Genomic DNA, 23,043 nt, shown 5'->3' with positions numbered 1-23,043 from the left:
TGTCTGTAAAATATGCACACATTTGGTTACATTAAAACTTTATATATTTATCTTGGAAGTAAACTTTGGAATGAAAACAAAACCCTTGAATTTTAATTCCTAACAGTTCTAAAACAATCCTATTAGCCAATAGATATCAAAGTAATTTTAATTTTCTGATGACTCCTCTCATTAACTATTGCTTATTATTTGAAATTAATACCTATCCATATTAGCCTCAGAAAAAGTATGCAACAAAGCTTGAAGGGATGGTGAAAATTATACTAGTAAAACATATAGCCCTTCTGGGTCATTTTAAAAGTTCCAAGTCTAGATCCTATAGTATTTCACAAGATAGTAAAAAAAAAAATACACAAATAAAAATGCAAATCAATTTGATCATTTTCCAAAAACTCAGTTATAAAATCTGAGCTTATAGACACATTTTGATAGTGAGGATTGAACTGATACCTATTCAAGTTTCTCAGTGAAAGTTTGTGAGTCTTATTCTACCAATCTGACAAGGTTAATAAAATAATAACAATAAACAGCTAATATAAGATGTGGAGGTATATAAAGAATATTGAGCTCAGATACATTCCACACGGAGTCAAGAATGAAATGCATATGCTCCAGTTAACTTCTGGCCAATTCATATGAAATAGCAAGAAATTTTTGCTATGCTTTAAAAATCTGCATTCACCAGTGATCCTGAGTTTATTTACTGTATTTTTGTTACAACAACCCCTAAGGAACTTTTGTCAGTAAGGTGTTATTTTTTTTTTCTAATTTTCTTTTCTATGACAGTGTACCCTCGCTGTACTTTAGAGAGCCATAAATGGTCCTAAGATCTAGGATTTTTCACATCCGTCCTCTACCCCCAAGAATCAGTTTCACCCCCTTGGGGGCGCTATTGCCCCTGTTGAGAAGGAATGGCATCTGCTAATTTCTTATTTCCAGGCAGGGGACGGATGTATTTTCTGTAAGAATCTCACCCCTTTTTCCCTCTTATCCATACAGGATTGTTAAGTGACAAGCAGAGAAAACTTTTAAAAACATCTTTGAAGATGCATGAAGGAAGAGTGGCGACAAGGAGAGAAATCCACCGGAGGCATTTCTGCCCCGTGTGTGTTCACCCTGCCTGTGCTGCTGAGAGCAGATTCTGAGAACCAGCACCTCTAAACCGGGAGGCCGGCTCCTGGCAGCAGCGGTGCAGGGGTGTATGGCTGTATGTCAGCAGCCCAAGGAAGCAGCCACCCATCGCCATCCCAGCTGGCTGCTGGACCTGCACTGCTGTCCTGCAGCCTGCAGACCCTTCCAAGCCAAGCAGGTGAGGAGCGGTGAGAGCGCTTTTGATGTTGCCAACCCCCATTTGCCACCCAACTTTTTTCCCTTCCAAAACCTCTTAGCAAAATTCAAAGGCCTCCTTGCTTCTGGCCTTAATCCAGTGCACTGAGACCTCCAGTTCAAAGAACTCTCCTTATACCCTCTTCTTAAACGGCAACACAAACTTTTTTTTTTCTTTCCTTTCCACAAAGTAGCAATTACAGCTCCGTGGCGTGGGGATTGGGCTCGGCCGATCCTCTCCTGCTATTAATTCATCTTACAAAGGGGGCTCATTTCCTGGCATTCAAATTGACAAGAGACCAGAGAACAGAAAAACCCTTTCAACCAGTTCCAGCTCACGGAGGGGAAGAGGTATCAGAGGAGAGAGCCCCACAGTATTTGAGGTGGGGGGCACATTTGATACTCTCTGTACATTCTGCTGATTGAATGATTTTTGTTCAGGGAGAGCTCTTTTACTAATCTTTTACCTGCAAAAGCCTTCAACAGAAGGCGAGGCAGCACCAATGTAGCTCCGTTTTGACAGAGGAGATTTACAGGAGCTTGCTTCCCGGGTCTCAGGCTCCCGAATGCATCTTCTTGAACATTACACTTCACTTAAAAAAGAAAAGTGTGCAGTTTACTCACACAGAAAAGCCCTTGGAAGAGGAGGAGATGAAGAGCTGCAAGAAAGCAGTATAACAGACAAGAGATTAAAGCTTTTTATTCAGTATCTCTTTCGTATTCAAATTGTGCTAAGGGCTCTGTGAAACTTAGAAGCGAGCTTGTTCAGGAGGGCTTCTAAAGTGTGCACATGGATTTCATGGGAATAGAAAAGAAGCCACAGCCTGGGTAATGAAAGAAAGATAAGATGTCCTATATAAAACAACCCAAGAGTGGCTCAATTACTTTAGCAAACCATCAAGGCGAGCTTTGAAGATTTGAGAAAACACTGTTAAAATTTAACAAAAAACTCATGTTGCAGGTTTTGTACCATAAATGTTTGTATACTCTGTGAATGGCTTAAGCTATATTCCCCCTACATGAATATTGTTTATTTCTTTGGTTCGGGGCGTGGAGGAGACCAATGCATTTTGATGGTACTAGCTATAGAAAAGGAAGGTCCTTTATCAAAATAAGTGAAAGACAAAAAAAAATACTTGGAATCATTCGGAGTCAGAAATTCAAAAATCCGGGTGTCTTTGATTAAAAGAAAATAGGCTGGCGAATCTTGAAGTCGCCTCACTGCAGTTTTGAGTTAACATTGGGTGACTGTGTTTTAACACAGATTTAATGCATACAATGAAATGTTGTCCGTGAAGGTCCTTATGAAGGAAGAGGATGTTTTTCCATACCTACGTTTGTAATATTGAAAATACTTTTGTTGGAAGAAAGCAAAAAGCTTCCACTTGTATGTGGAATAAGATAAGAAGCAGCCTTAGATATCGTTCAGAGAGAAAGCTAAAGAGTTATTGCCTTAACAGTTCTTCAGACCCAAGTCACACTTAGCAGGGCTTCCCATGCGATATACAACATGGTTGGGAACTTTAATAAACAGAAGACGAACATTTCCCAAACATCCCCCTTTTTGTTAGAATAGCTAGTTGACTCATTTGATATTCAAGTCCCCTGTGATCTTACATGGATTGGGATATTGAATCAACTTTGGACCTCTTTAGGGTTTTTTTTTTCTATTTTTTTCCCCCTGGTAGCTTCTTTTAATTGTGTAGCTATTGACTGTTTTTCACATTTCTGGTCAAAAATTCAATAAAATTTCAGAACTTAAAAAGTACATACTCTACTTCTTAAAGTTTTGGCCAAAAGAATGGTAAGAATAAACTTGAACTCTGGTCTCTATATGCATTTCAAAGAGATTAATACAGAAATTCTTAATTTTTTTTAACCAAAGCCTTTTTTTTATTAAAATATGAATTAAAAATTTCCTCAAAGCATCTATGAAAGGTTTCAGTCTGTCAGAACAAGAATTCTCATTCTGGAAAAATGTGATGAATCTCGTGAAGTTAAAGTCTGTATTCAGAACTAAATTTCATTGCTCAAATCTGTGCAAAGCAGCTTTACACAATTAGGATTAATTTTTAAAATTCGTATCTAAAATCTATGTGACCCAGAGTCTATAAAATTGACCTACATTTAGTTTTCTATCTTTAACTGAGAGGAAAAAAAAATGCCCTCCTCAAAAGCACAGCCACATTGATCACCAGCCATTAACTCCAAAAATAAAGGTAGCAAATTTAATAAAAAGGAAAACAGTAGCTTTATGATAAAGATACCCTTGAGTAATTGGAAACCTTGGAAACCAGAAAGTCGCTGTGGCCCATGACCCCAGCTGATTCTGGCACAGGATTGAGGAGTCACCAGAGAGGGAGCAGGTGGCAGTCTGCAGGTGGCAGGGGCCACAGAGGTCCTCCACACCCATCTCAGGGCTTCTTACTGGGGGCTTAGATCATGGCTTCACTGCTGTGATTATGTGAGTCTTGCCCTTGGCCGAAACCTTGGCCTTCCCAAGTGAGCAGAGCATGAGAGGATCCAAAGACAGATGCAAAGGATGCAGGAAGTGGGAGCAGCCAGCAGGAACAACTAGCACCTTGTGCTAGGAAAGCCCATTTCTGCAAAGACTTGATGGGTACAGAGGCCCTGGAAGTGCGTGACTGGGTTTATAGAGGGGAGGTGCAAAAAGAGGAGAGACAGACCAGAAAACAGAGACAGTAGTGGAAAGGAATTGCCCTGAGATAATTAAAAAAAAAAGTGTGTGTGTTGGGGGACAGCAGAAACACAAGCAACATCTAAGCATAGAATGACTCAGTCTCCTCTCTGAGACAGTGACCCCCGTAGTATTTTCTTTGCCATCACCCACATCAACATTTACCAGTATTCTTAGGAAAACACAGAGGATTTGTCACACACACACACAAATTCTAAACAGCACTCAACACAGAACCTATAGAGCTTAAATATATATTTTTTTGATGATGATAATTATCTGTGAAAAATATTTCAGGAAAAGATCAGATGCAGAATCTTGCTGTTTTTTTCTTTTCTCTAATTATCATATGGTTCTACACCCAATGAGTTTTAAATATGAAACCTTCCTTGAAACTTTAATAACTAACAACAACTCAACCCACATTATTGGGAATACATGCTGGGAAATGTTATCTACAGCATCCAGGCCCAAGTGTTACATTCTCTTTGCCAGTCTCCATAATCAATATAAAATGCTATATGATCAAATCGGCTGCAGTACTCAGGGTCCAATGCAGAGAGGACTGAAAAGAAAGAAAGAAATGGCTTGGCTTTAATCCAGTGCTGCAGGTAGCCACAGAAGATAATAATCAAAAAGTAACTTGAGAAGATAGGGTAATATATTTCCCCACTGAGAAATCAAGCTGTAATTAGATTGTACAGTGAATTAAGGAATTTGCAGGATCTTGTGTGCAACAATGAAATAGAATCAATTTTAAATATTATCAAAGACCCATCTTTTAGCCTGTATACTTAGAGAAAAAGCCAGGGCTCAGAGAACATAAATAATAATGCCCCCAGACTCAGCTTCTGTGAACCTTGCATTCTAAAAATAAGTTACTTCCCTTGCTAAGAAATGTAACTACATATTTCTTTTTGTCTTGCTTAATTTTCTGCAAAATATTCACCCCGTCTCTTGCTATCTCAACATCTTCCCCCCCACCCCCTCTCATAAACTCTCCAGTCCCTTCTCCCTCCATACACACAGGTACACACAGGTGCATATAAACTACTATTTGGAAAAGAGATTGTGCTGTACAAGTATTTTGTCCACTAAATTATCTTAATATTCTTCCTGTTTAGATTTAAATGAACCAAATCTGTCTAAATATTACCAATAGAACAAAAATAGCAGTGACACATGCTATTTAAATCTGTAGGATATGTTCCCCAATACAAAAGGATTTAGATTTAAGAGGATTTTATCATCTTACTGAGGAAATAAATGGTATCCAAAGTTCATTTGTAAATGAAATATCTAACCTCATTCTTTATGAGAAGTCTGTTTTAAGAGCTAAATTGTTACTAGATTGTCTATCATGTATTCAGAGTATGAGATGCCTGTTTTTAAAAAAGCAAGAATGTATGTGTAAATCAATTAGTGTGCAAGGTTGAAGACCCAATTGTTCTTAGATTACCATTGATATATTATAGAGAAAAAGATATACTTTAAAGGTAGATTACAGTAAAAAGTTTCCCCTTCAAAATAGAAATAATTAAATTTTATTACCTTCATAATTGTTAGCAATATCAATCACAAAATTATGCAAAAACTGTTCCATATACACATTAAAGTAACCTTCATGCTTCAGAATGGAGAGCAAACTAAAAAACTTACCAAAACATCCTTGTGGCCAGCGTGAGTTGGTCACATCAGAGGAGTGCAATCTTACTGTTAGGGAAGTCTTAGTATTCAAAAGAAAAAAGTCTAATAGTCAAATCTGATCACATAAGAGAAGGATTCATAATTTCTTTAGGATTTAGAATGAAAAGAAACTAAGGCCTTCACAGTTTGTTAAAAAAGCACACTAAACTCTATTTTTATGCTTCCTGTATTGATGAACTTTGATTCACTTGAATACCTTCCATTTAAACTTGGAATAGATTGACCCTCTTCACATGCAGATTTCCCAGAGCACAGACAATTGCTTAGCCTTAGTGGATGCTCAAGAGTTATCTGATATACAAAATTTAAAAGGTGTGTCTGCTCATATGCGTGGGTTTCTCTATTTCAGCTAATTTGATTGATTAGTCAACTGAGGCTAACATGCTATTTTATCTTTTTTCCAGGTGGGTTTAGTATGGTTTAAATTATTTGTTCACAGTGAGGTCCCTTAGGAAATGATAGCAGCAACAACAATAATACCTTATGATGACACCTGGCTGTGAGGGTCTATCAGGGCAGAAATCTTCTTGCCAAAGACTAGTTCTTTCCAAGACACACCTTGATTTTAAACTGAGACAGTCTGAGGGTTCATTTCAAACCACAGTTCTGACTTATGTAAGTAATAAAAATGGGCAATATTTCAAGTAAGGTAAATGGAAACATGCTACATTTCTTACATGCTTGGAATTGGACCGAGGAGAATTTCATTTTCTCTGCAAGTGGATGCCAATTTCCTACATCAACATCAGTTTTAAACACAGGTGCACACAAAAAATATCCATGAATCTAGGTCCACCCTGAGATTTGGCATGGGCAGGTCACTTGTATTACCAAACAAATATCTTCAGAAATATGATTTTCCTATTAGCCATGGAAGTAACTGATCTCAGATTTCGATAGGTATATGTACAGCCATATAGATATAAGTATATTGCATATGAGAATGCAACCTGTAGGCATAGTCTTCTCTGCAAGTTTTTTGGCCTTTTGCATCTGCAGTAGTTTCATGATTGCATAAGAATAACAAAAGGAAATGTTAAATAAATTTATTTTATGAAGATCCTGCATAATCTAAGATTCAGTTGGATCGCACAGAAAAATTAAAATTTCATAATGCAAAATAGGAAAAAATACACTTTAAAAGCATTTGTTAGAGGGAAGGAAGAAGGCTGCTTCATACAACTTTCAACTTTTTGTTGCATGTGTTAATCATAAGTTAAGAGACAACTCTTCTAAACAGTCTTTTGTATCTAAATATAAGATGACTTCTAGTTATCAGAATGACTAAGGTTATTTTGATAATATAGAAATCTGTTTATTTGAGATTCCAAGTTTGGTTTCTCTGAATGTTAAAAAATTTTCATAATTTTTTCCCAATACTAACCAAATCTGTTATGCTTTCTTAAAATTTTCTAACTGCAGAATAAATTTTAATTAACCTTTCATAAAATATCCTTGCTAAGCATAGAACCATCACGGGATCACTTCTTATTTCAGAAGAGATATGAGAAAATTATAAAATGGGGATTTTTCAATTCCAATTGTTCATATATTTCTAACATCATTTATAAACCAAATCTGCATGCACCAATGCCCGGTTTCCACTTTGATAGAGATGTTTCTAGTTTGGCAAAAGTTAATTTGAAAGTTAACAAGAAAAGATGTTTCAAAGTCCTTGCAAGGAAACTGGGAAAAAAGACAATGTTAAGTTATTCAATAAATTACTTAGAAGTATCACTATGGAAACCCATGTTGCCTTTGTTCCTTCAAGTAGCTGACAGAGAGATGGTGTCCACACATTCCTTTCTGAGCACCTCAACTGTTTGTGTAAGTTTGAAGTCGGGGTGCAGGGGTCCAGGGACCTTCAGCTTTTTATTGGTTAACCCCTTCCTTTCTGAAGCTTCTGCAAGACGGCCCATGTGTGTGAAGTCCTCAACCCCTCTTTGATGATATTGGAAATCCATTCATGGATTGAAAAGTTACACCAGTTCCAGAATAGGCTTTGGCACTTTAATTAAATTCAGTTTAATAGTGGCTTTATCAATGTCTTTTGTGGTTAAAGGGCAGAAAAATGGCACTGTTCACTGCTTTGAATGCCACTCTTTATTGTTTAGAATCATGTTTTTGTCATGGACATATGTTTCATTATTTCATTATATAATATATATATATATATATATATAATACATATATTTAGAGAATGTATATATTTACAGAAAATGCTTTTAGACACTAAATTCAGTGATAATGTGGATATTTTCTTGCTGTACTAACTTGAGGGGAGAGAAAGAGAGGAAGAAAAAGCAAGCATAAAGAGAACAAGTGTAAAGAGAAAATAACTCATAAAAATTATTTAATCTCATGAATAAGTATAGTTGGGGAAGAGAGAAGGGATACGTTAGGTTTTCTTGGAAAGATTGCATCCCTTGTTTGCAGTTATCCTTCAGATCTATTAGCCAAAGGTGGCAGAAGAAGACTTGGAGTAGAGGCTGTATCTGTCCCTATATTCTCACCTGCATTATTCCCTTTTTAATTACTGTAACAAAATGTCCAAGGCAGGATACTTATTAATAAAAGGGGTTTGTCCCATTTTGGAGGATTGAAAGCCCATGATTAGGCAGCCACATTGGTGTAGCCACTGGTGAGGACCTAATGGCCGACAGCATCATGGCAGGAGTGTTGTGAGAGCACAAGATCACATAGCATCACAGAAAGCCAGCAGAGGGCTGAGTGCCACCATCCCTTCTGAGGATACACCTTCAACTGACTGAAGGCTCTCCCACTCAGCCTTACGATTCTGCATCACTCCCCAACACCTAGAACATAAACTCTTGGTGGAAAAACAATTTCCAAATCACATCATGACCTTTGAAGAGGCAGCCTAGCACTTACGGAGGTAAGGAAGGCATGATGGGGCAGACCTATGGCACTTGAACCCCCAAGTTCCTACCCAAGTAAAGAGTTCTGTGTTTTATTATTAGAAAGGATCCAATTTTCCATGTTTCTATTCTAAAAAATATACATAATATATTTTATAAAATTAGAACAATTCTTTGTAGAATTTATGAGGCTTAATGTATATGTTGTCGCAAATTTCTAGTTTGCATCATGAATCACACCCTACTGACAAATGGGAGAAGGTTTAACGGTTTCTTCCACAGCATAAAGATGAGCAAAGATGTGGAGAGTCTATGGGTTAATAAAGGTCCAAGGGCAAATCTTTTAAGGACCTGGGGCTGATGAAAGAGACAGGTGGGACATACAAACAAAAACATCAAACTAGCCCATTATTTATTGTGAAGTAAATACTAAACACAGAACGTTAAACCCTTTTTTTGTTTGTTTTAACTGTGAATGTCGTATATATTGAAGAAATCTATTGGAAGAATTCAGGTGAGCTATTTCACGCAAAACATTTTGTTTTCTAAATTTGGAGCTGTATTATATGATATACAATAATTTTGTGAGATATGGAGCCTTTATCACATATCTTGATTTTAAAAAATTTAACAATGAGATATTTCATCTTTTATTTCTAAAGAATTTGCCTTTCTTGGGGCTGGGGTTGTGGCTCAGTGGTAGAATGCTTGCCTAGCATTGTGAGGCACTGGGTTTGATTCTCAGCACTGCATAAAATAAATAAAATAAAGGTACATTGACAACTAAAAAAATCTTTAAAAAAGAAAAATAATTTGCTTTTATCAAAGAAGTATCAACATTGTCATTGTTTAAAACCCAAATAATTACTTACTAAAGCAAAAGGACTATTCCATCTTCTTTTGATATGCAGGTACAGTTTTGAAGAAATATAATAATTCAATAACTTTACTTACTCAGAAAGTTACTGAGGGAATTTTAGAAAGGCATAGACTGGCCCTACCCAGGAAGAAAGATTACTCTTTTATTCTAGTTTACAAAACAAAAAAACAAATTTGATAATAAAGTTTATAATTATCTCACAACTTAGTGTTTAAAAGCTTAGTGTGTTATTTAAATAATGTTTCATTTTTTTTACATCTGAAATTATTTGTCATTAAATTGCAATAAAACATGTATATATGATTTTAAAGACAGTGTACATCTTTAAATATGGTAGGAATCTGAAAGTTTGTAATGCAAGAAGAGAAGGTAAGATACATTTTTCAAGATAATTAAGTTTGGAGTTTACATGTATGATTTTACATTTCAATAAGTTGCATATTATTATAAGATCAGCAAAGTGCACAGATTGAACTGTATCTACCCATTGTTGAGTGTAGAATGCTGTGCATTTTTCCAGTGGACTCTAATTATAGAAACACCTGCACTGTATAAATTTGTGCTGATCCACTGTGAAATTATGTTGTGTTCAATAGGCCTTAAAATTCCTCATTTCTCACCTGTGGGTGAAGTGCTTTTCAAGCTATCTGCTTTAGCATCACACACCTGTACTGAAAAAAGATACTCCATGTGAAGCTATTTAAAATATTTTATATCATTGATCCCACAATACCTATCCCTACTAAGATGTTCACATAATGCAAACTCATGCCCAAAATCGCTAAAAGGACAAGTATTTCCACTTTTTCACAGGACTAGAAATTTCAAGTCATTACTTGGAAATGCCAAGAGGTCAAATGCTAGAGCTCAAAATGCTTCTGTTATTTTTAATGCACATTCCTATTTGAGAGCTGGGACTACACATGGTGTCAAAGCAACTCACTAAGGCTGGGTGTATGCCACTCAAAACCTGGGTGTTTAATAATCCATCATCTTGCTTTGTCTTCAATATTGGCACATGTGGAGGTAGGATGATCATTAACTGAGCTTTTTGGGTTTCATGCTGATATTTGGAAGTGAGTTATTACATGCAGGAGATTTAGATTGTGTAAGAATGGGATACTGCAGTTTTCATAATTAAAATTTAAGGTGATTTTTCTCATTTTTTAATATAAAAGCCTATTTCAGTAGTAAGTATAGCAGAATTGCAATGAGAAAATAAGATCAGGGTTTTATTAGGTGGATAAATGCACCAAGTGTATGTCTACTCCAAACCTCAGTTGCATGCTCTGAACTTTAACCTCTAATCACTTCCAGAGCCGGTGAAACTGGCTCTCGTTTCCTATGCAAGTCCAAGTATTCCCGGAGAAATACATTCATTGAGAGGTTTCTTGCTCAGACTGAGTTTAGAAATGGAATAATAAATGTTTCTATAAGTGATTTTCAGATCTAATTTTACATTTGTTTCCTCCAAATCGGGATCATTTCTGAATCTTATGCACCCACAAATAGTCAACCATATGCTGCATCTGCTAGCTTGAACAGACCATGAGCGGCTACTTGTTACGACGGGCATAAATCAATGTGAAACTCATAGACTATAACTTATATTCAATTTATTGCTATAGACACATTTATTGGGATAGAATTTTTACAGTCTCATAATATTCTGAGAAGCTCACCATAAACCATTAACGAGAGAGGAACATTATTAATAATGAACATCCCAGAGCAGTTATTTTCAGAAAGTTTTTGACCCTGAGAATGAAATTAGTTAAAATGGGTTTGAGATAATAAACATACACCCTTAATCTGATAACATACCTGAAAAGAAATGTATCAACCAGATATCGCCATCTCCGAAACATAAATTGCATTAAGAATTTGGAAAGAAGGAAGGCTTTTAAATATTGATAACTTCATATTATATTATAAAATATTTATTCTCATTCATATTTTGAATGTGTGAAACAATTCCTGATCTTCTGCCACCCTTCTAGGGCAGTTCAGTGTTTTAAATATCACCTTATAGAAAACACTTTATTAATTTAGGTCACTAGGTTTAAATGACTTTTAGGGTATAAACTTTTAATTGCTATTATTTCAGTAGCATTTTTTTAATATTGTCGACATCAGTTAAGTGCATTATCGCTGAAATATCACATGGTATTCCAACCTTAATAAAGTGACTTAATTAACTTGTCAGGCCTTATCAACTGCTGAGTAAAGAGATAAGCCCCATTTCAGTGGCTTTTGTTTTTCTTTCCATTTTGCTTATGCTGCTGCTGGCTGCCTAAATTACACTCATCTTTACAGACCTCTCCATTGATCTATTACCAGAGACCACACGTGACAGTGTCTCTCTTCATATAATAGTTCTATGTCAAAGTTTTCATTGTGCATGCATGTGTGTGTCTGTGTGTGTGTGTGTGTGTGTGTGTGTGTCTGTGTGTGTGTAAGTTTTGATGGTGGGGATCAAACCCAATGCTCCACACTTGCTAACCAAGCAATAGAACTATGTCAGTGTGCGTACACCCATGCACATGGCTTCATAAAATAGCATAGTACAGACTTCCAAGGTTTCCATTCTGCAACAGCCTAGTAGATTGAATCATGTGAAACTGCCAATTTTTGTCAGTTTTGACTTACAAAGTAAACACAGTTTGAGAGTCTATATGCTGCTGATTTATCTTCATTTTTATTTGTGATACAGCAAGAGAAAAAAAAAATCTGACCTTCCATAATCAAAACAATCCACCTTGTCACTGACATCTGGCCAGGCATAGGTCATGCAGAAAAAAATTCCAGCATTTCAAGCTGTAGTAGGGGCTGCAAAATATCTTTGGTATATATTGAACATGAATAAAAATAAAATCAGAATCCGTATTTAGTTCTCAGAGATAAAAGAGTGCACACACTGTTGTAACGCTGAGAAATAACTTTTATGTCTTTAAATAGGTGTGTGCGCAAATTGTGAATCTACCACTTTCTAAGAATGTACCACTTTCTAAGTAAAAAAGAAAGCATCTAAATTAGGAATGAAAGTCTCTAAAATAAGAAATGGAAGCTGCACATTCAACTTCCACTCCTTCTCAGTTGGAGCGTGTGTTTTCCAGGCTTTATCCTCCTTGAGTTTATATAGGAAGGTACATGCAACACCTGTGTGCACACATACACACAATTATATGTGCTGAGAGGATTTCACGAATCGGTATTGAGAGAGAGAATTCTTAAAGTAAATAAAACTGTCAGTTGCAGCAAATTATTAAAGAGGAATACCAAAATACTGTGGAAGAGATGTGGGGGGCGCCATGACTTGGTGGCACCTAAGGAGAGGTAGAAGGCCCATTTAGGACACCGATAGCACTTTCTCCACCTCTTCCTGACGTTTTCTTGAGCCCAGTTTGTTGAAATATCTCATGCATTTATTTCCTATAACTGTTCTAATAAACTGTCTCAAACTTGGTGGCTTACAGCTACAAACTTATTCTTTTACACACCTGAAGGTCGGAGTTGGACGTGTATCTCACTGGACTAAAATGAAGTGTGAGCAGAGCTGTGCTCTTACGGAAGGCTCTGAGGGAAAATCTGTCTCATCACCTTTCCCAGCTTCTCTCAGTTCCTCAACTTATAGCCCCTTCACCCACTTGAGAGCTGGCAAACCTCAATCCAGTGGAGATGCTGCCTCATTCTCCATTTACAAGGAACCTTGGCATGACATTGGGCCCACCTTGCTAACCAAACATGAGGTCTATCTCAGTATGTGCATAACTCCCTCGAGGTCAGCTGATGAACAAAGTGATCCCACCTCAACCTTAATTTCTCCTTACCCAAGCATGTCCACCACTTTGGGGTATGAGGATGTATTATACATCTTTGGAGGGCATTATTCTGCTCACCACACTTCATATACCAAGTTAGGTCAGGTCACATGGAAACTTGAAACTGCCACATAATCATTTCTTTGCTCTGTGCAAGGGTCTCTTCAAACCTCAGATCACATGATTGCTTTGCTCATAATCCTCCAGAGAGTTTCCAATTTCTCTCTGAGGCTATAACAACCCCCTTCAAGCTGTGTAGGATTTTCCCCCAGTTAATGCTATGGTCTTCCTTATCTCCTGTCGCTCTCCTCCTTCTTTGTATTGCTCTCCTCAGACTGATTTCCTACTTGTTCCTCAATGTACCAGGTGTCCTTTTGCCTCAGGGCCTTTGTATATGCTGTCTTGTCTGAGATCCACCTTTCCCTGGTGCTCACCTCACTGTGCCCCTTCTTGCCTGCCACTCCACCGAAGCCACTGTCCTCATCCTGTTCCCATTTTACATTGTTTGTCTAATGTTCATCACCATCTCACATTTTATGCTTCTTACTTTTGCAAACAGAAGCTGTTCCTCTAGAGTGTTAGTTCCAGGGGGGAGGGGGTGGAGGTTTTGTCTCTCTTATTCTTAGCCATATCCCCAATGCCTTGACCCAAGAGACTTAATGAGCATCTGCTTAGTTAATATGCTGTGACATCTGCTCTCTTAGATGCTGTCCATCAGGCTTCAGGCCATATGCATGTATGAGGAGCTCCATAATTCATGCACATTCAAACTCCTACCTAAATATGTGTGCCTGCAAATAATGGGCCCAGAGTTCTATATTCAACAATTTTATTCAATTGCTGTTTACTGAGATCTACCAAGTCAGGCACTATATTTTCTCTGTTGTCTTTATTTTATTTTGTTGTTATTATTGTTGTAGTTGCTATTTTTATTATTATTATTATGGTTCTGAGAATTGAACCCAGGGCCATTGTTACACTAGATACATGCTCTTCCACTGATCTATACTCCTAGTTCAAAACTTATGCTTTAAAATTGATGTATTATAGTATAGGCACACACTAAGTATTGTTTTGGAAAGTGTTTGTATTCACATGCTAGTATGTGTATGATATTGATATTGTAAAACTCTGTCAAAAGTTGATTTCTTACTGTGTCTGAGGTCCCAACTTCAGCAGACAATGCCATGGGGTCAGGGCATGTGCGTTGCAGTACAAACAGGTCTAAGGAGAAAAGAATACAATGGCCTTGAACGTGCACCGTTTCCATCGAGAATATGATAACAGAAAAGAGAATATCCATTTTTAATTTTCTAGCAAAATTGCCTATTATGGCAAGATCATGTTTTAACATGTAAACAGAATACCCTTCTCTAATTACAACTGCATTGATGTCACATTAAAGCACTGCAACTTTCATGAGAAAACTGCCTCTGATCACAAAACTATGGGAAACATCAGTATTATTTGATAATTTTTGAGTCATTTAAAAGAAAATTGTGAGTGAAATAAATTCTAAAATTTATATTAGTATGGCTTTTTTAGTGATATCAATGTTTTTTGTTTTTGATATAAAACAGGGACTTTCAAACAATAATAAATTGACGATATTCAAATTCACTCAACCAGCCAACGGGTTGATGAAATCAACAGTTGAAAGTGTGCTGTAGGTGAAGGAGATTAAATAGAAGGGAGTGTTAGAAATTGTCTCTGGGGTTCTTGGGTTAGGGCAATGAGGGAAGGCTTCAGGAAACAAGGGAAATTTGAGTTAAAATTCAGAAACAGATTTTGTCAACTCTCTATACTGTTGAAGGAAGAAGTAACAAGCTCTGAGGTTGTGTGTGGAAGTTTGTCCCCACCACGGGGTAGGGTGTAGCAATCAAGGAACAGCTCAGGTGACGTTGTCTGAGTTGGATGGTTCACAATTCCCATGAACATTAGGGATATTTAGTATTAGTTCCAAATACCTTGGCATGTCAGTGTACTCATCAGAGGAATCAGCATGGAGGAGGCCTTCTATGCTAATCTTTCTTTATCTGTCACTTGAGCTGGGGACTCCCAGGGGACTGGTACCAGCATTCTCCACACTGCTCCAGAATTCACAACATCTGTGATCCCCATTCAAAGGCACCACTTAGGAACATATTCTACTCAACGTTGGCACTTACCAGCTTTTTTTTTTTTAATTTAAAAACATTTCATTCTTTTAAAGGATGAAGTTATTGGTTTCTGGACCTAGGACTTGTTTTATGTTAACCAGGTTTGATGACACCTAACAGAAGATTAAATTAGATAAAATTGGACATGTTACCTCAAACATCATAAATATCTCTTGATATGTCAAGGAACTTGTGGTTTTAATGATATTAGATACAGTAACTGCAGAAGACAGCATGCATTTTCTTAGTATTCAATGTTCAAAAACAGAAGCAGGGGGAAAATCTGCCACAGACTTTAATTTTTTAGATTTACTATTTGAGCGCACCACAATGGATAAAGGAGGAGCAGACAGTGTGACATGCTATTTATCCAGCAATAAAATTATCATAATTAGAGAAAGTGAGATATTTTGGTATTTAAAAGAGTTTATTAGTTCTTTGAATAATATTTATAAACAAATATTTGCATTTAAAATATATATAATTATATGAAGCATAATCGAAGAAACTAGTTTTAGGGTTGTAAATTAATGGTTATTTATAGTTGCTACGGAATTGATAGGGATTCTAGATATTAAAAAAAAAGTGTCTGTTTATATCTGAGTCATATTCACTCCCATGGGGGCATGAGAGGTATTTAAGGCTTCTCACAGATGTTCTAGTTTGAATTTATGTGGAGTGTGAGGATCTGATGACATATATATGAACAATATAGAAGATGAAGCCATTGTTAAGCCTCAAAAATGAATAGCTAGACAATAACAGCAAGAGTTGTTGGTGATATTCTATGTTTGCATATGACAACCCAGCTGTGATTATACAGAGTTGATGACTGTCTGTCGTTCTTGAATTAACATGTTAATAAACATGCTGCTCATCATAAATCTATACAACCTTGGTATCAAAACAGATCCCAAGTTCTGTGAATAAAGATTTTCAGAATTATATGTTATGGTATTTTATTAAATGTATGCATTTAATTTTTTAAATTAAAAGACTTTAAAGAGTGGTTTTAAGCTTAAAGAAAAATCAAGTACATACAGAAAATTCCTCCTCTCCCATCTGTAGATAGTTTCTCTATTATTCACATCTTGCCTTGATGTAGTACATTAGATAGTACAGCTAATATTGATACATTATTATTGACTGAAGTTCATGACTTATATTTTGGTTCACTTCCTGTGTTGCCTAGTACTGTGGGTTTTCACAAACAATGATCTCATCATGTGCATATGCCAATTTGTCATATAAGAGTTTCACTTCCCTAAATGTCCAATGTTCTCCTACTATTCACTCATTTCTTCTCCCCTAAACCACCTGCAAACACTGATCATTTTGCTTTCACTCTGTTCTGTCTTTTCCAAAAAGTGATACAGTTAGAATTATACAAACAGACTTTAGTTTAGTAGCATGCATTTAAGGTTTCTTCATGTCTTTCTGTGGCTTGATATTTCATTTATTTTCATTGCCAGGTGATATTCCATTGTATGGATGTACCACAGCTTATTTACCCATCCACTGATTGAAAGACAATTTGGTTACTTCCTATTTTTGTCATTTCTAAATAATGTTCCTATAACCATTTACACATAAATTTCTATGTGGAAGTAAAATTTATTTAGACATTTCAACTCATTTTGGTAAATATCAAGGAGTGTGATGTCTGGGTGGCATGGTAAGGCTATGTTCAGCATTATTAAATGATGGGTACCATTTTGAATTCCCATCAGCAATAAATGAGAGTTCCTATCACTCTACATCCTTGTCAGCATCTGGTATTGCACCTGTATGAATCTTCAGCATTATACTGGGTGTATAATGATAGCTCATTGTTTCCACTTGCAATTCTGAAACAACATATGATGTTGAGTAGCTTTTCATATTCTCATTTGCCATCTGTTCATCTTTAATGAGGTGTCTATTCAGATTTTTTTCCACTTTGACATTGAGTTGCTTATTTCCTTATTGTTTAGTTTTGAGAGATTTTTGTATTTTTTTATACATCTTTCACATTTTTTATCCTATCTCTGGCTTATTTTTTCCCTTTTGAATTGTACTACCAAGCAGATATCAAAAATGTTAATGGACAGGTATGATATCTCATGCTTGTCTGGAATCCCAGAGGGTCTGGAGGCTGAGAGAAGAGGATTGCAAGTTTAAGGCCAACCTTAACAACTTTGTGAGTCCCTAAGCAACTTAGCAAGAAAATAAAAATTTAAAAAAGGACAGAGAATGTGACTCAGTAGGTAAGTGCTTCTAGGTTAAATTCCATGTACCCACCAAGATATTTTTCATGAAGAATGAAGTTCATATTATTATTTGCTTTCATACATGTGCTTTTTATGTCTGATCTGAAAAATTATCAACATATCCCATTTTTTCTAGATTTCCCCCTATGCTATCTTCTCTGAATGTATAATTATGCTTTTTAATATTTAGGTCTATCACCCATTTTTAATTAATTATTATGAAAAATCTGAGATATATGTCCAGATTTGATTTTTGGCATGTGGAAGTTCTGTTGTTCCTGCAACATTTGTTGGAAAGGCAAGCCATGTTCCTCTGAAAATATTATTTCCCTTTTGTGCCTTTGGACTTATTTCTGGGTTATCTGTCCCTTTTCATTGGTTCTGCCTATTCTTCCACTGACACCAAACTGTTATGATTACTTATTCTGATTATTTATAATAAGTCTTGAAGACAGAAAGTGTTAGCCCTTTGACTTTATTCTTTTTCATAATTTTATTGACTATTCTTAAGTCTTTTGTCTTTTCATATAAACTTTAGAATCAATTTTTTGATAAATATTAAATAACTTTTTCGGCTTTTGATTTAAATTGTATTGAATCTGTAATTAAATTTGGTACAAAATAATAATTAAGTCACATTGACTGCTTTCCAGGAATATGAGATTTCTTTCCACTTATTTATATCCTTGATTTCTTTCATTAGAGTTTTGTGGTTTCATTACACAGATATAATGCTTTGCTATATTTACAGCTATATATTTCAACTTTTTATGTTATTATAAATAGTGTATCTTAAATTTTAAATTCAAATTGTTCACTGCTGGTATATGGAAAAGAAATCAATTTTTGTATGTTAGACTTGTTTTTGAACACATTGCTATATGTTTTACGTAGACAATTACATTATCTGTGAAAAAATAGGATTTTATTTATTTTTCCTAATTCATATACCTGTTATTTCATTTTCTTATCTTACTGCATTGACTAGGACTGCTACTAAAATGTGGAATACGAATAGTGAGACAGGAAAGCTTTACAGTGTTCCCAATCTTACAGGAAAGCATCCATTTTTATAGATGATGCTAGTTGTAGGTTTTACTTATACATTTTACCAAGTTGAGGAAGAAACAGCTTTTGGTTTAGTTTATTTCTCTGTTGATTTTCTATTTTCAGTTTAATTAATTTCAGGTCTAATTTTATTGTTTCTTTTCTCCTTTTTATATTAAATTTACACTTATTTTTTCTAGTTTTCTAAGGTAAATCCTCAGTTTATTGATTTTAGAGTTTTCTTTTTTTTTTCAACATTTGAATTTTGTGCTGTAAGTTTCCTTTCAGCAATGTTTTTATCGAATCCCACACTTTATGGTAGATTGCATTTTCAGTTTCAACTAGTCCAAAATGTTTTTATATATATATGTTATTTTTAGTTGTCAATGAACCTTTATTTTATTTATTTATATGCAGTGCTGAGAATCAAACCCAGTGCCTCACACTTGCTAGGCAAGCGCTCTATATAACCACTGAGCTATAATCCCAGCCCCAAATTAGTCCAAAATGTTTTAAAATTTCTTTTGAGAATTCCTCCTCTATTCCTTTCCCTCATTCTTCTGTTCCTGTATTTATGCTATACCTACATTTATGATTTTCCCAGAGTTTTAGGATGTTCTGCATCTTCCCATTGTTTTATTAAATTAATATTTCTTTGCTTTACTGTTGGAATGTTTGCATGGATATACCAATGAAGCTCACTGGTTCTTTCCAGGTGTGTTCAATGTACCAATAAGTCCATCAAAGACTTCCCATATGTTTTTGACTTCTAGCATTTCTTTGGATTTTTAAAAGAGTCTCCATCTCTTTGTAAACATTACCCATTTGTTCTCTCATGTGTCTACTCTTTCCTGTAAAGGGCCTTGTCATGGTCATCACACTTGCTTGTCTGAGAATTCCAACATTTATATCTGAGTCTAGATCTGGTTTGCTTTGCCTCATCAGTCTGCATTATTTTTTCCATTTTACCATGCCTTCTAGGTATTTTTTTAAAAATTTTATTTGAAAGCTGATGTATCAAGTAAAAATAAACTGAGGTAAACAGGTCTTTAGTGGGAAGTTATGTGTTAATCTGGCTAGATGCTAGCTGTGTTTACTATTTGCTCTAGCTGTAGATGTCAGAGCACAGGACTTCCTCTAACATCTTACCTTGTGTCTTTGCCTTCCCCTGAAGTCTCTCTGCTAAATAACATCTGAGATATGCTGTTCTTTCATCTGTGTTATTAAACAGGAGCCCTACTGCTGTGGTGGTAGGAGTATCAGGAGGCGTCATATTTTAGAATAGGATTGGGTCTCAGTCTTTAATAAGGCTCTGTTCCCAGGCTGTGACTTCTATCAGTAATCCCAGGTTTCTCCATTCTGCTATCAACCCAACAAAGTCTCTGAAAATTGTATGCTGAAACCCTTTTCCACAAGGTGATGATGTCTAAAGATAGAAACTTTGGGAGGAATTAGACACAGATTAGACCATGTGGGTGGGGCCTTCATGATAGTGTTAGTGCCCTTATCAATGGACATGCTACATAACTTGCTATGTAAGAACAAAGTGTGAGAGTGGATGTCTGCGGGTCAGGAAGAGGACCCTCTCCAGAGCCCCAACAGATGGTACCCTGATGGTGGATTTCTGTCATCCTGAAGTGTGAGAAACTAAATTTCTGCTGTTTTAAGCTTCTTCATCTATGGTATTTTATGATACCATGGATTGGCTGACACAGGAAGGCTGAAGGGTGCTGCTATTTTATTTCCATTTCCACAGATTATTTAAATACTGATAAAACCCATGTCCATGAGGCTCAGGGAAAATAGTTTCTCCTAGGGCAAGCCTTTGTTAAGGGAAACAGAAGGCTCTGGACATATTATTATAATATGGTTACTTTTCTCCTCATGCTGCCTGAAGCAGGAGGAAATTTTTCTCTTACCTTTACTCCTAGAAATAGTTTGGTTCCTGGACAGAAGGGCTCTTCATAAAACTGCTCTCAGGGATTGTGATTTCTTAAGCTAGTTTAGACTCTTTCATTAATGAGAAGGTTACAGTTCAGTTGTTTTCTCCAACTCATGTTCCCAACATTATTTTTGTCCTTGGAAAACTGTGAGTCCCTGTATTTTTGTGAGCCTCCTTTTTTTTTTTTTGTTTGGTACCAGGGATTGAACTCAGGGCCACTTGACCACTGAGCCACATCCTTATCCCTATTTTGTGTTTTACTTAGAGACAGGTTCTCACTGAGTTGCTTAGCTCCTCAATTTTTTTGAGGCTGGCTTTGAACTCATGATCTTTCTGCCTCAGCCTCCAGAGTCACTGGGATTACAGGTGTGAGCTGTAAACTTTCATGCCAGTCTTCAGAGGGTAGGTTTCCCTGTGAGCTCCTCTTTATGCTGATTTTTGATCGATCTACTTTTTCTTATTATGATGCTAAGAGATTGAATTTCAAGTTTTAATTACATCAAACTGCAAACCAGAATCCTCTCTATAGATAATTAATATTTCAGAATTACTAGAACATCATACTATAAATTCAAGAATGCAATATCCCTTGCTAGACTATTCTATAGCCATACATATTCTAATCAAGTGAAAAGGAGATTTGAGGAAGTGGTTTTGAAAATTCGGGCAACAGGATTTCTAAATATCTAAATATGTATGTGGTTAAATTTACAAGTTCGACATAAGTCTGTTTCTCTCCTTGTTTTATAAACTTTGGCCCCAAATTGCCTCTGTATGTAGCAAACTATAGCTGTTATTATGCAAACAAACTGTAAACTGTCCTATGAGCAGGATCTGTACCTGGTGGCTGAGGTCAGCAGGAGAACTTCAGTGAGCACCAGCTACTGACTGATCACATCTCGCCCATAGAAAGCAAATGCCAAGTCAGCCTATCAGGTCACTTCTCCGTCACTTCCTTTTCTTTGGGGATAACTATGACCTGCACATGTGGGGAAGTGGGACATTCAGAAACAACTTGGGTCTAGAATGCCCTCAGGTGTTAGGACCCTTTTCTTTTTTCTTTTTCTTCTTTTTTTTCTTAAAGATCAATATTATTAGGATTTTATTTATTCATTACCAAAGAAGTTAAAGAGAGTGACACTTTGGAAAGCTATTCTATAAACAAAGGTAGAATCTATCATCTATTCTTATTTATAATAAGATATAGCATTGGAGTTATGCCTAATTTGAAACAATGATTTATTCAAGGTGGTATAAATCGATTATGAAAATAACTATGTATTTATTCTATTGTAAAATACTTTTCTAATTTATGTCCCTGATCCTGAAACATAACATATGAACACACAATCCCACCCCCAGCACCACACAATTTAATTCTTGATGCAAATCTGAAACACAGGGTACAAATGGAAAGATTGGAGATTAGAAAGATTCTAATTCTAATTGTAGGCTTGGCTAAGTCAACTACTAAACTAAACAAACATACTAAATGGGAGAATTCTTGATTTTTTTCACTGTGTCACTTTGTTCCTCTAAAAGTATACTCATTTCCTAATAGTTTTACTACTACATTATTCTGTTAACCTTTACTCTATTTTCTTGTGTAGAATGCTTTCCTTTTCCAAATAAGCATTGTTAAATTTAACTTGTCACATATTTTTTTAATAATATTTAACAACAGCTATACCTTAAAGAGCTCAGAAGAAGGATTGTCACTGTACATATCTTTATAGAATATGTTAATTTATAGGAAAGTACCACAATGGCAAAGTAGTTCAGTTTTCACAATCATGACCACATACTTATGGAGAAGCCAAAAAGAATCCTGACCTTGATTCTGAGTCTGATTGGTTTTTCTCACAGGAGGAACATGTTAAAGTAAAAATCTCTCTCTACTAAGTCACTTTGAACATTGTCTGGGACAAGAGAGAAATGAAGAAGAGGTCAGCTAGGAATCCAGAACACTGATATCTTTAACACGGTGGGTTTTTTTTTCTTTTTCTATCTACTTATACTCAAAAGGAAGATATTTCTCAGAATCATGGGAATTGTGTGAGAAAATCTCAGCAGCAAGTTCTTCTTCTTCAGAGAGTCCAAAAAGAAGAAAAACTAACTAGTGTTTTGGTGTGAGCATCCAAATGTAAAAAGGAGGAATAAGTACAGTCTAACCTTAAACACCATTTGGATGCACTTTTTAGACTTCAGTGTTGAAGATGTGGACTTCAAACCTGGAGGCTCTATGGCCAGTAACATGATCTCTAGGACATGCATTTATGTGATCCAGGCTAATGATCCTTAATGGATGTCAAATGCTGAATTGTATTTTTTTTCT

The 23,043-nt window shown here is 35.9% G+C and overlaps 1 pseudogene; it reads left to right on the top strand.

Annotated features, from left to right (window-relative positions):
* Positions 1-1,201: 1,201 nt before the first annotated feature.
* Positions 1,202-23,043, top strand: part of LOC144371892 (cyclin-dependent kinases regulatory subunit 1 pseudogene) — a 34,659-nt pseudogene continuing 12,817 nt past the window's right edge.

The sequence above is a fragment of the Ictidomys tridecemlineatus genome, chromosome Y (genome assembly GCF_052094955.1).
Source record: "Ictidomys tridecemlineatus isolate mIctTri1 chromosome Y, mIctTri1.hap1, whole genome shotgun sequence".
NCBI lineage: Eukaryota > Metazoa > Chordata > Mammalia > Rodentia > Sciuridae > Ictidomys > Ictidomys tridecemlineatus.
Note: the sequence above shows the minus strand (reverse complement) of the source record. Positions and strands in the feature narration are given on the sequence as shown.